We start from the raw sequence: 14,390 nt of genomic DNA, 5'->3' as shown, positions 1-14,390 counted from the left end.
TTTTTCATGCTATTCTTGTTCCTTTCGATGACCATATGAAACTTGTGATTTCTCCATGGATCTTCTTCAAGGCGTCTCTCTTGAATTCTAATGGAATAGTATTGAAGAGATAGGTGAATTTGGGCACAATGGACATTTTTATTATATTTGATCTTCCCAGGAAACTGAGAGGAAGCCCATCCCATACTTTGAGTAGTTTCCTGGTTTCATTGGCGATTCTATTCAGGTTTATCTGGGGTATTTTTTCTATGTCTTTCACCAGCGTGATACCTAAGTATTTTATTTTTTCTTTCGAGAATGGATTATTGACAGGCATGTTCCAGCTCATGGCCTCGGTTTTTCTTGATTTGTCAGGTATCCTGATACTCTTCCAAATTTGGCTATTGTGGACTCTATTGCAGCAGAAGAACTCTTACAGTCATTTGTAAAAATCATCAGATCATCGGCGTATAATGCCACCTTTTGTGGCGTGATTTCTCAGAGAGACTGCAAGGGCTTCAATATATAGGTTGAAAAGTAGGCGTGACAATGGGCACCCCTACCTTGTCCCTCTTTGTATATCAATATTGCTTGTAAGGTTCCCGTTGGCTAATATCTTGGCCCTTGGTTTAGTATATATCTCTGCCACCATGTTGCCGAAATTGTCCCCTAGATTATATTTACTAATGACATTGTTAAGGAATGTCCAGTTGACCCTGTCAAAAGCTTTGGCAGCGTCAAAGGTGATTATGGTTAGTGGGACTTTTTCTGAGATGGCTATATCTATTGCAGCAAATAGTTCTTGTGTGATTTCTTGTATTTGTCTTCCTTTTACGAAGCCTTTTTGATCAGGATTTATCAATTTTGTCATTATCACGGCTAGTCTCTTCGCCATGACCTGCATATATATTTTATAATCACAGTTGAGTAGTGAGATGGGTCTGTATGACTCACATATTGCTGGATTTTTTCCTGGTTTTAAGATTATACTAATTGTTGCATCGTTCCAAGAGTCTGGAATTTTATCTCTTTTTTTGTATATTAGGTTTAGTAGTTCTGTTAACGGCGACGCCAGAGAGTCTCTTAGAATTAGATAGAGCTCGTTAGGTAAGGTATCTGGGCCAGCTGCTTTCCCTTTTTTCAGGCCTTTTATGATGGTTCTTACCTCTTCTATTGTAATATCGGCGTTTAGTTCTTCTTTTTCCAGTTCCGTTAGTTGAGGAAGTGGTATGCGATCTAGATACTTCTGGATCTGTTCCTCTGTGGGATTTATATCTTCCTTATATAAATTGGAGAAAAATTTCACGAATTCCTGCATTATTATGGAGTCCTCAGTTTCCTTTCGATTGTTTTGTTGAATGCAGATTATTTTGTTTCTAGTTTGTTCTTTTTTCGTCTTCCAAGCCAGCAGTTTTCCGCATCCTTCTCCATATTCATGATTCGATAGCTTGCTGGCTTCCCATCTAGTCTTTACTTTGCTTTCCAGAAGAGTCACTAGTCTTTCCTTTAGTTGTGTCCTTTCTTTCTCTAAAGATTCTTTTACATCTGAAGTATTCTCCGCCATTATCTGGAGATCAAGCTCTTTAGTATCATTTTCCATACCTCCAATTTCTAATTTTGCAGATCTGGCTCTGTGAGATCCCATGCTTAATAGCTTTCCCCTAATGACCGCTTTATATGTGTCCCAGGTGTTTTGTTTTGATGTGCCAATTTAGTTTTCCTTAAAAAAATTGACTGTTGTTGACTCTAATTCTTCTACTGCCTGAGGGTCTAGTAGTATTGTGCGGTCAACCGTCCATCTTGGTTGTAGATTATTTTTCGTTTTTTGTATGGTTAGTTGGACTGCCGAATGGTCGGATAGGTGTTGTGGTATATGTTCTATATTCTTGACATTATCTCGTAGCGCTCCATTTATTAGGAAATAGTCAATTCTTGATCTATGGCCAAGTTTTTTATTATGGAAGGTATAAGGATATTTTTTATCTCCTTTTTCTCTCCACATATCTAGCAAACCCAGGTCATTTTTATAATTACCTAACCATTCCCTCATTCTAGGTAGGATTGATTGTTTTCCTGGGGGATATCTGTCTTGGCTTGGATCTATCAGAATATTATAGTCCCCGCCTAATATTATCGGGGCAGTTGTTGATAGTAATTCTGTATAGAGTTTTTGCAAGGGAGTTGGGTCGTCTACATTAGGACCGTAATATCCTACCAAAGTGAAGGAGTTTTCATATATTCTTACTTTAATAAAGGCCCATCTTCCTTTGTTGTCAACTGATTTGTGCTCTAATTTGGCTTTAAGTGTTTTTTAAGAATTATTATTATGCCTTAGATATTGCAGTCCTGATTTGTGCAAACATAGGTATCAACCCATTTAAGATTTTTCATTATTTGGTCCCATTCTGTACTTAGGAGGTGCGTCTCTTGTAAAATAATTATATCACTATCTACTTCCTTCAGGTATTCAAGAATCCTTCTCCTTCTGCTGGGTGTCCTGAGTCCATTAACATTCCAAGAGAGTACTCTGAATTGTTTAAATTTTGTCGCCATTCCTATTAGAAGTATCTTGTTTTTTTTGTGTTTTATGGGTCCTGATAATTCCTTTTATTGTGAACGCCGAGGACATTTTTTCTGTTTTTTTCCCTATTTTGCTCCCCACCCGTGCATTCTTTTTATGCGGTATTTGTGTTTTTTGTGAGGTTCATTGTTTCCCACCCTGAGGAAGCCTCCCTTCTTCTTTTGGGGCGGTATTCTTCGCCCTATTTGAGCTCATTGCATCGCCTAGAATTTATGATTTTCATCTTGCTTGAGATTCTGTTTCAGCTCGCAGTTGATCTTTTATTTTCTCTATGAAAGTTTCTACTTCTCTGGGGTCTCTGATGTTGTGCATTTTATTTTTCCACATGATCCTCAATGCGGCGGGGAATTTCATCTGGACAGTGGCTCCAAGAGATTTTAGTTCTTGCATATGTTGTCCTAGCTCCCACTGTCTGTCTTGGGTAGTTTTGGACATGTCTGAGCAAATCCTGAAGGACCAATTGTCCTGACTCAAGGTACCATATTTTAGACCTTCACTTAGTAGTCTTTCTTTCAGTGTATATAATTTAAAGTTTATCAGGATTTTCCTCGGTGTCTTCCTGTCTTTGTTTTTCCTGAAAGGGTCACGATGTACCCTCTGTATGTCATCAGTAAGGTTGACTTCCTTGACCCATGAGAAGTGCTTTTCAAAAAGAGAGACAATACATTTTTTAATGTCCGTTCCCTCCAAGTTTTCCGGAACATTTAGGACCCTTAGGTTATTTCTTCTCGCCTGGTTTTCTAGCGATTCGAGCTTCTCACTCATGCTTCTTTCATTTTCTCTGAGCTTCCTTATTTCTTTCTGGTTTGTGTCAATTTTCTTACTGAGATCTTCCACCACTGATTCGACTACGGTCACTCTTTCTCCAAGAGCGTTCATTTTTTGGTCTAAAGTCTCACACACCTCTTGTATCTTGCTTTGACAGGGAAGAAAGGCTACAACTTCTATTTAGGTTGTTTCTTTCTATAGGGAGTAGTAGAATGAGTGTGATGACACTAGTCATCAGAGGGGGAGACTGTTAGAGTGCAGATTTTGCTCTTTCATTTGTAGGGGTGCATTTTAATCATGGGTAGATTGCACCTGTATATAATCCTTATTGTGTCAACATTAGGTCATTAGAACGTAAACTGTATTAACATGAAAAGTGAAGTGTTAGGGATATTTAAATATAAACATGAAGAAATTAACGCTGCAAATACACACGATTAGATGAAAACATTAACACGCAGAATTTGTACATGTAGCTAATGAGTATTCACACACTTGATGTGCTTATGTCATGTGTTAACTTCGATGTGCTCAGAAATAATGTGCACTTTATATGTGTACTTTTATGAGGCTATGCGCCATTTATGTTGACCAAATTCTGTAGGCCTGAATTGTATTTTCCTCTGGAAGCTCTCACATTAGAGTAGCTGGTGAATTTCATGTGCATGTTGGATTTGTTCTTTCACACATGGAGAAATTCATCTTTGTGAGCTAGAATAATGTCTTTGTTTTAGGAGTTAGGCTTAGGGTGGAGAGGATACATTGAATGGAGCTACTGATAATAAACGACTGTTGAACTTTCTCATCTGAGTGAGCCTGGGAATCAGGGTCATCTAGCCAAGACCTGTGAGCATTGCTGCTTCATGGAAAGTTACCTACAAGGAGGTGACTTGACTGGATGGTGTGATGTCGCAATGCATCTTGGGATATCACTTGCAAGTTCATGTATTGAAGTTAGGGACAGTGCCCGGGGAAATTCTGCCTTGCCTTGAGAGAGAGAGCATCTTAGAATGACTTCTGTAGCTTCATGCTACTTGACCCACTCAATGTGAGTGGTTTGCCCTTCAATCAATCAATCAATCCATCAGTCAGGGGTTTGTATAGTGCAGCTACTTACCTGCAAGGGTCTCAAGGCGCTAGGAGGCTCCGTTGAGTGCTGGGGTCATCTAAAGAGCCAGGTCTTGAGGTCCGTCTTGAACTGGGGCAGTGTGGGGGGCTTGCCGGAGGTGGAGGGTAATGTTGTTCCAGGCCTTGGCTGTGAGGTAGGAGAAGGACTTTCCTCCTGCAGATGTGTGGGATGGTAGCCAGAGAGAGGTCAGCTGATCGAGGTGTCTCTTAGATGCATGGAAGGAGAGGCGGTCATTTATGTATTCTGGTCCGATGTTGTGGAGAACCTTGCAAGCGTGACTGAGGAGCTTGAACTTCTTTCGATGGTGAGCCTTTGAAGATTGCAGCGGTGTTGGGTGATGTGGTGGTGATGGGAGATGTCTAGACTCAGTCTGGCTGCAGCGTTCTGGATGGTCTGTAGCTTGGGAAGTAGTTTCTTATTGATTCAGGTGTAGAGAGCATTGCCGTAGTCCAGTCTGTTACTGATGAAGGTGTGCATGACCGTTTTTCTGGATTCAGGTGGGATCCTTCTTAATGCTTTTCAGAGTATGCGGAGGGCGTTGTAGCAGGCCGAGGATACGATGGTAATATGAGGGTTAATTGTGAGTCTAGCATGATGCTGAGGTTTTGTGCTTGGTCTGTCGGGGTGTGGGGTTGTGAGGGCGGGAGCCTCCAGGTATCGTCCCAGGCAGATGGGGTGGAGCCAATGAAGACTACTTCTGTTTTCCCTGAGTTGAGTTTCAGGCAGCTCTGCTTCATCAGCCTTCACGTACTGGCACCTTTAACCGATATTTTTTGGGGAAATGCTAAGTAGGGATGTCACGTTAGTGGTAGTGTGGGACATATAATGCTTTTTACCCACAACCGCCAATGAAGGGAAATTTAGATGTCGGAGCCATCATTTTCTGTATCCTGATTCTGGAACTGGTTATTCTGTGCACGTTGCATCGCCTTAATTTCACTCTTAGGTTTGGCTGTGTATCAGTTCCAATGTATTTCTACACCCTCATCTTGAGGTACTGGTATGTCCAATTGTTCTTGACTTTGTAATAAAATAACTAAACTTAATTGGGAGTCTGTTATTCTTCAGGGTCATAGTTGCCCTCGTTGCGCTGGCGTTCGTGAACCGGAACGTTCCGGTTCACGAACGCCAGTGCAACGAGGGTGATTCAGCCACTTTGATTGTGGAGACACGCACCCGTGTTTCAATTTATCCGGACCTGACCTAACGCTGTACTTTTTCTGTGTGAAACTCACAAGAGGCATTCTGATGATCATTTCAGCTGCCGAACTTTAGAAATATGCTGTTGTTCCCATTAACTTTGAACTTCACACCTATCGGCCTTACCAGGGGTCCCCTTTCTTTCACCGTCCCATTCTATACTGAACTCTGAACTTGGTTACCCTTCCGGGTTGGAATTATCATCGGAATTGGGCCTTACAGACCTTGGATACAGCCATTGAGCCCTGAAGAGTTGTAGTCAATCTTTGTATACCTACAACGAAACACGTGTCGGCTGGCTGTGTATTTTCCTTATGCTTGATGACCTATTAAAGGGAGAAAACTAACTCCAAAACCTTCGTGGGACTTATTTGTTGCTTTTTCTTGCATTTACTTAACAGATTGTGTTTTGACTTTGTTTAGAGTGTGCAGGAATTTGTGTTTCTTTGTGTCGGTGTGAATTGGTTTCACACAATAGACGAGGGGTTTAAGGGTCTCCCCTCACCTGCTTGCACCACGTAACTGACATTTCATTAAGCACCAAATGTTACGTATATATTGCTAGAGCGCCAATTTTCCTGTATACTGATAACCCGTTTCTGCTGCAAACGGTCTCCATTAGTGACAATTCTGTTTCTAGTGGTAGCAATCACGAATTTGAAAAATGACATTTAATGGCCAGAAAGGAAGGTGATCTAAAGTGTGAGGCTTTATGGGCAATTGCTTTGGGAAGACTGATGAGCAGTAGGGTGAAAAATCTGGGCTATCCTGAATCGGATCTACGGTCATTGCAACCTTATAATAGAAGAAAAATATGAGGTGTTTTAACATGATTTGGAGAGGTGTTGGGGTGTGTTCTTAGCTCCCATAATTTCTGTAATTTTCAGATATGTTTTACATAATTTCACCATCTGACTTTCCCATAAATTTGACTCTATTCCAAGAATATTTTTTTGGTTTGTTTAAAAAAAAAATATGAAAACAAAAATGAGTTATATGGCTATTGTAGAAGCTGATTAAGCTGGGCTATGTGCACTGATAGCAGCAATTTATTTTTATAATATGCATCATATTTATTTAACCACAAACAATACCTTTTTGAAGTGAATACCAGCTGTGGCCCATTCTAATGGGCTGAGGTCAACACCTGCTCACTTTTATGCCACTATTAAGAATGTCTGTCAGGCTGAGCAAAGGTGAGCCTGACAGACACTCTTTATGTTTAGGTTAGGTAGCCAGGAGTTAGACATGTGCTAAATGCGCAGGTTCCATGTTGCCTGAGCTGAAATTTGCCGGGCTGAAAAGTCACAGCTCCTGTGAGCCTGACATCTTTAGCCTGGCAAAGCACATCGAGGTGCTTCCCCTTATGATGAGAGGGAGCGTCACTGATTTCCTCGGTCATGGGCACTTCATTTCTAAGCCCTAAGTGCCAAGGGCAGAGTTCCAATCACTGACATCTCGTCACAGAGGGGGGTGGGTTAGCAGTCTCACTCTGTGATGAATGAGTGACTGATGCCTTGCCTCATTGGAGGGAAGGCAGCAGTCCCAACCCTCCTGGTATCTCTGAGGCAGAGCTGTGCAAGTAAGTATGATTTTTTTCATGTTTGTTGTGTGCATGTGTGCTTAAATATTTCTGTTGTGAATCGATGTGTGTGTGTCTGTATGCATGTGTGAATACATGAGTGTACAGGTACATGCTGCCACTGTTGATTACTTTTTTGGACGTCCTTTGCCCCTTATTCTAATTGTTCTTCCTAGCTTATCCCATCCCTCCCACTCTTCATTCCTTCCAGAAACATGTTAATGTGGAGTACATGTCCTCTTGTGCTTCCATCCTGAAATATTCATCATTACTACACTGATTCTGTGTGGCCATTTATAAAACTGTTTACTTTAATTTCTGGCATATTTCACTAAGTTGTAAGTTCAGAGAAAACATTGAACAGTTTGCAAATTGCCAATCCAAAGTGCTGTTGGAGAATAAAACCCTTCAACTGGAAAACAGGAAATTACATAGTTCATGTGAAACCGTTATGGTGGAGAACGCCCCATTTGCTTCAACTGCTGTCCCAGTTTGGATGGGTAAAAAGATTTATGGGGTGGGAAATCTTCAAACCTTTAAAACTATGCATAAATCAAACTGTCTAATCCTTGACTTTAGGAGAAATCCGCTACGATATTCCCATTTGCAAGCTGTGTACTATGGCGTGTAATGTTATTGTTTAATATGATCTTATTACTAACATATGGACTTTAGAGACCATTGGGGAACTTTTTTTTTTAATTTGTGCTATAATTGTGACAATTAATTTAACTAGTTTATGCACAATGTGTGAAAAATAGGCAATAGTTGGGAAATAGAACTTAAATAACGAAATAAAGTCGAAGTTTACATGTAAAAATTAAAAAATTATGGGGCAAATTAGCAAGAACCTCGTTAAAAATATCGCCGTTTTATGGGCTTGCTAATATGCATTATAGAATTCCAATAGAAGCCCAGGTTAGATGTGCTGCACATCTAACCTGGGCTTTTATTGGAATTCTATAACGCATATTAGCAAGCCCGTTATCGCTGTTTTAGCAGCAGTTTCCTACAGCTAAAACGGCGATAATTTTGACAAGGTGCTTGCTAATATGCCCTTATGTTTTCTAAAAAGAAACATAGATTACATAAGTGCTGGAGAATTTGGCATTTATACTGAGCAAGTCTGCACTGGTGCCAGGCATTTTTGTACCCATTCCTGTGTGATAAAACTAGAGAAACAGCTCGTCAAAATGAGATGTCTCTTGCTGGGTGACCAACACAGTATATAGTTTAAACCTTTGCTTCATTCGGGAGATGTTGAATATCGTAGATCCGAAAGACAGAAAGAAAGAAGGCAGTGGAGCAATGTTATACAGACATTAACATACTGTACAAAAAAGGTTTATTAAGCAAAAGATTAATGCTGGGTCTGGTGGACAGAGTTTGCAATTAAACTGTTGGGGAAGCAGTGGAGGTAGCAACTATGTGGAAAAGTACCATTCAGCTGCCACACACTAACAATACTTTACATGCCAATACTTCTCAGAAAACACCTACGTCATCAGCTCCTCTCACTACCCCTCAAAATCAAAACATAGCACAAACACCAGAATAACAAAATCTCACATACACTACCTCATAATACATTCCATCACAAACTAGAAACATACACCCACTCCCACCCTCCTGACTACACAAATAGTAAATTTCGTAAACCAATTCTACTGCCAATATTTCTCTCTTCCCCCATACCTAACACATTTACAGCAACACAACAACTCTCTTTCAACCACCTCTCATCCATTGGACAATTTAGAGCATTACAGCATGACCCACATGCTGCACTACCACCCCTAACTCATACACCTTATACCCTAAACAGACACAAACAAAATAAACAACAGGCCACTCTTCCCATCTTCACTTCACCATATCTACAGCACAACAAGGCTACTCTACAAAAACAGCACAGCTCACCAACTCACTCCCAACCTCCATCGCCACCTCCTACACACCCATCAAAATTCCTTCTTAGCCTGGTGGATGAGAAATATGATATAGAAAATGTACACTTTCCTTATACAGCTAACACCAGTACTAAGGACACACCTGCCACAAGTCCACAAAATATTGTTCACTCGTCTTCAAAACAAAGTCATATCATCACCAAAACGAAAAATCTAAACTGCCTACTCACCGACACACAAACTGGCTTACTCTTCATACCTGAATAATGGTTAGGAGATTACATGGCTCCATGCATAAAGCTGTTCCCCAAGGCTATCAAACTATCGTAGAAAATCGTACAGGCAAAAGATAAGGTAGCCTTGCTGTTTTATTCAAGCAAACAGTAAATATCACTTAACCTGTCAAAGTCACCATACAAGGGTGTGAGGCCTTCTTTGCCAGATGTAACCTTACAACATCTTCCTCCTGTATCTTCCTACTCCTTTACAGAGCACCACCTAGCAATGCAACATTCCAAGACACAACTCTAGACACAGTTCCAAACCTGATAACACTACACTCCAACCTATACATTCTTGGTGACCTAAACATTGGTTTGAAAAACCCAATATGCCCCATCCAAAAACAGTCATCACTGACCTAGACACACTCAACCTACTTCAGATTGTCCACAAACCCACAAACATCGCTGGAAATATCCTAGATGTCTTTTTTGTAAATGCAGAGCTAGTTACCTTTCAAACAATTCTCCAGTCTTGTGTTCAAACCACCAATTGCTAGCCTTACAACAAAAAACACAAAGCAGCACACCTAAAACTGCCTTACATGCATCCACCTATCGACCATGAAACAAACTCAATTTTGAACACTTAGAAACACAACTAACATCCAATATAGATCTAGACAGGCTGAATTCCGCTCAAAAACTATATGAGTGGCTACAGGAAGCTTTTGATATCCAAATACCACTCTGGAAAAACAAAACAGGACAAAAGAAAACAAGCACCTTGGAGAAATACAGAGCTAAAAGAGAGAGAATAGCAAATTAGAAAGCTGCATCACACCACACTCAAAATAAACACCAATAAAGGCAAAATTTACCTACAGAAACTTAACAGATTATACAACCCAGCTATCAAAAAAAGCTATAAAAATTACTATTCAGACAGAATCCCAAATTCTAAATGTGCAATCTAAGAATTGTATACAAGTATCACATAATTTCGTAAACCAAATTGCCTAGAAGGAACTCACCCCATTGCTCAAGAATTCACAGGCAAACTGGAAAATCATTACACAACCAAAGCAGACACATTGGACTCCTATTTTAAACAAAGGAAAACCACCATAACTAACCTCTTTCTAAAAAAAAAACCTTCAGGAGTAGCTTAACCCATCCTCTGAATTACTTTCAACATATCAAAAAGTGAATTTATGGATCTGGTTAAAGCAAGTAGGCCCTCTGACCCATGTCCTTCACAAACCTTCAAGAAATTCTTCTAACTACCTCTGCTGCAACACCAGTAAGAAGAATCATCAATAATTCCTTAACTACAGGAATATTTCCAGAAGACCTAAACACGTCATACATATTTCCATTATTAAAGAAAACAAGCCTGTACCCCTTCAACCCTGACAATTACAGACTAATTGCAAATGGACCTTTCCTGGAAAAACAGATAGAAAGAGCAGCATTCGCCCAGATGTCACAATTCATTGAAGATAACTTCATACTTTTAGACCTCCAACCAGGATTCCGTCCAGGAAGAAGAACAGAAACTGCCCTCATTGCAATCTGGAATGACCTTAAGAACACAGTAGACTGGAATGGGCTTACTGCACTACTTATCCTGAACCCCTCATCTACCTTTGACAAAGTTAACCATGACTGTTTAATACAAAGACTCTTCGAAGACGGCAAAGAGGGGACTGTTCTCTCCTGGATTACATCCTTCCTTCAAAACAGAACAAATGTCATCCATACCCCCCTTTTCTCATCCAAACCATACTTCACAAAAGCATAGGTACCTCCAGGCTCTATCATCTCAAGTCATTACCTGCACTGATGAATGAGTTTCACCTTACATGCTATAAATATGCAGATGCCACACAAATACTCCTTAAACTGGAAAGCCCCAAAACATTGGAAACTTAAAAATGTGTAGTTGCCTCAAAGTTATTGATCAGTGGATGACTTGGAGTCATCTCAAATTTAATGTTTCCAAAATAGAAATACTCAAGTGTGGCAAATGGAAAATTATGTCCCACTTGACGCCTGGCCTGGTGACCTAGGAACACTGCCAAAAGCATCTAAAGAAGTAAGAAACCTTGGTATTACCATGGGCTCAAAACTTAATGAATGCCCAAGTGGACGAATTAGTGAGCTCAAGAATCATTACTTTAAAAACTCTGTGACGCATCTTCCCCCACCTGAGGTTCTCACTCAAGGTCCAGGCTACTATCTCTGTTGTACTGTCTCAACGTAACTATGCCTAAGGGCTCTACCAAAGATCACCTTTATCAACTATGAAGAGACTACAACGGTTTCAGAACTCTACTTTCAGATTACTCCTACATGTAAAGCCAGAAGCCCACTTCTCCCTTGCCTTGAGAGCCCTACATTGGTTACCGGTTGCCTGAAGATCCATATTCAAGTTAGTTTGTGTCACCCACCAAGAAATACTTGAAAAAGAGCCACTCTTCATCGGGAATAAAATGACAAAATACATTCAACAAATGAACCTCCTCTCCAGATTGGCACCTCGCCTCAAAATCTCACTATATAAGAAAAAAAATCAGGTGGCACATCCTTCTTTGTTCATGCATCCAAAATATGGGACTGATTACCCCCAAACATAAGATCCACCGATACCTATCTAATCTTCAGAAGACTACTCGAGTTGGCTCTTCCCTACATAACCACCATAATCAAACATAAATGTACAGCATATCCCTCTGTCTAAAAGCATTTCATTTGATTGTATGTATGTATCTAGATATGTGTATATCTTTGTATATATGTGTACAATAATTATGTTTATAAATATATAGATATTCATTGATTGTACCTAACAAATGTAAGTGTTACTAATGGTTACATTATTCTATGCTTAACATGTATATAGGTCACTGCATAGTTTTCATATAGTTATTTGATTAGATATTTATGGTTCCCCGCTTATTTATCTATCACAATATGCAAATGTTTTTCAACAAAGCAATTGCCATTTTGGAACATGTTTAATTTGTACCACTATTATTCTATGAAGCCTGTTCAGTTCAGCATATATATGTATATATATATATATATATCACAAATCCTGTGTTCAAAACCCACGCTTGCTTCACGCTGGATCAAAACAGGACACGGACCCAGTTGTTATTCGGTGCTTCAAATGTTTATTGCAGCCAGATGCCTGAGACGCGTTTCGCGGCGCGAACGCCGCTTGTTCACTCGACATTTGCATTTGAGCGCGAAGGCTTTTTAAAGTGACAGTGCTATTGTGATTCGAATATCACGTGATTTACAAAGTTCATAGACATAGAAGAAACTTGTACTTTTCTGACATAGTTATCGTAAAATACGTTATGTACAATGCGGGTCAGTAACTGGTTTCACTGTTATATAAGTAAAATACATTTTTGTTTAACTCTTAGTTATACGTTAAAATTTTTTATCAAATAGTAAAATACTCGTTATAGGACTAAATTAAATACATGTAAAATACATAAGTCCATTAACCCATTGTATCCTTGATATTCTCATATCCCATATACAAGATTTCTCAATGACTATTGAAAATTTGATTTTTTATGTGAATTTTTACATTTTTAGTGAGCTGTGTGTTCTCGGTGTTTTCACCCAGTTAAAAAAGATTTCTATCTTGTTTTCGTTTTTCACTTCTCTTACTTTTATTCACTTTCCGGTGGCTGTGTTGTGCACCATTTCAAATTTATGTTTATATATTGTGTAACTTTACCATAATGAGTGTTCACTTGATGTTATCAGCACACATTATCAGGTCTAGTGTTTCCATTACCATGTTGTTATACATTTTTGTTGTTCTATCAGTTATGTGTGTTTCCTCACGTTCCAAATTCTGACAGTATAATGCAATGACCCCTTAACTATCATGCTAAACAACTTTTCACACAATAATATTAAAATATTTGTAAAATATTTACAGCGATCTATCAAATTCATATATGTACATTCTATTTACAACATACCGATAAACGTGGTGATCGGGGATATTTCATATGTTTAACAATATTCGTCTTTGGTCGTATTTGGAACAGTCTGTCAACAACTTCATCTTTTACTTTTCTTTCCTTCCCTCAGTGGAACATACTCGTATTTGTTTTGTGCACATGGATTTTTCTAGGTTAAGCACGTGTACATATCTTCGGTCAGATTCAATCCATTGGGGTGTTTTGAATCCAATAGAAGAATGTACCGCGTTTCCAGCTTGCGTAACTTGTTTTCACGATCCCCACCCCTTCTGTTGGGAGCTATCGCATCAATCAGATAGAATTTCAACCCTTTATTGTTCGATGCATGATGCTTTTTAAAATGTCTCGCAACTGGGTACGTGTTGTCCATATTCGTTATGGCTCGTAGATGTTGCAATATACGAACATGAGCCTGTAATTTACTGGACCCCACGTAGTTTAACCCACATGGGCAGGTCAATACGTATACTATATATTCGCTTTTACAGTTGAGCATTTTGTTGATTGCATATGGTTTTGTTCTGAAGGGGCTTAGGTAAGTTTTTGTATTTACGCCATGTGTACATGCTTTGCAGGTTGGACATCGTTTAAAACCCTTCAGGTTGTGGTACCAGTCGGGTTTACCTATTATCTCAGGATCGGTCACCACTAATGCGTCTCTCATTGACGGGCCTCTGCTAAAAGTAATGGACACCCTCTGCGGTAGCAGGGGTCCTAGTACTGGATCACTTAAGACAGTAGGCCATGAGTCTTGGATAATTTTTTGAATAGTTTTATGTTGTCTGCTGTATCCGACAACTAAACGAAAATTGTTTACTTCTGAGTCATCTTGGCTAGCTTGAGACCTTTCAATTATATGGTCTGGATTTTTTGCAGTTTTACCAGCCAATAGTGTCTCCCTCTCCATTAGGTTTGTTTTCGCTATGGCAAGGTTTATAGTTTTGTTGGAATAACCCCTGACTAGGAATCTCTCCTTACTCTCTTGCTGGGCTAGCTTTAATTCTTCC

Source organism: Lissotriton vulgaris, chromosome 10, assembly GCF_964263255.1.
Source record: "Lissotriton vulgaris chromosome 10, aLisVul1.2, whole genome shotgun sequence".
In the NCBI taxonomy this organism is placed as follows: Eukaryota; Metazoa; Chordata; class Amphibia; order Caudata; family Salamandridae; genus Lissotriton; species Lissotriton vulgaris.
The sequence above is the reverse complement of the archived record's forward strand: the minus strand, read 5'-3'. Positions refer to the sequence as shown.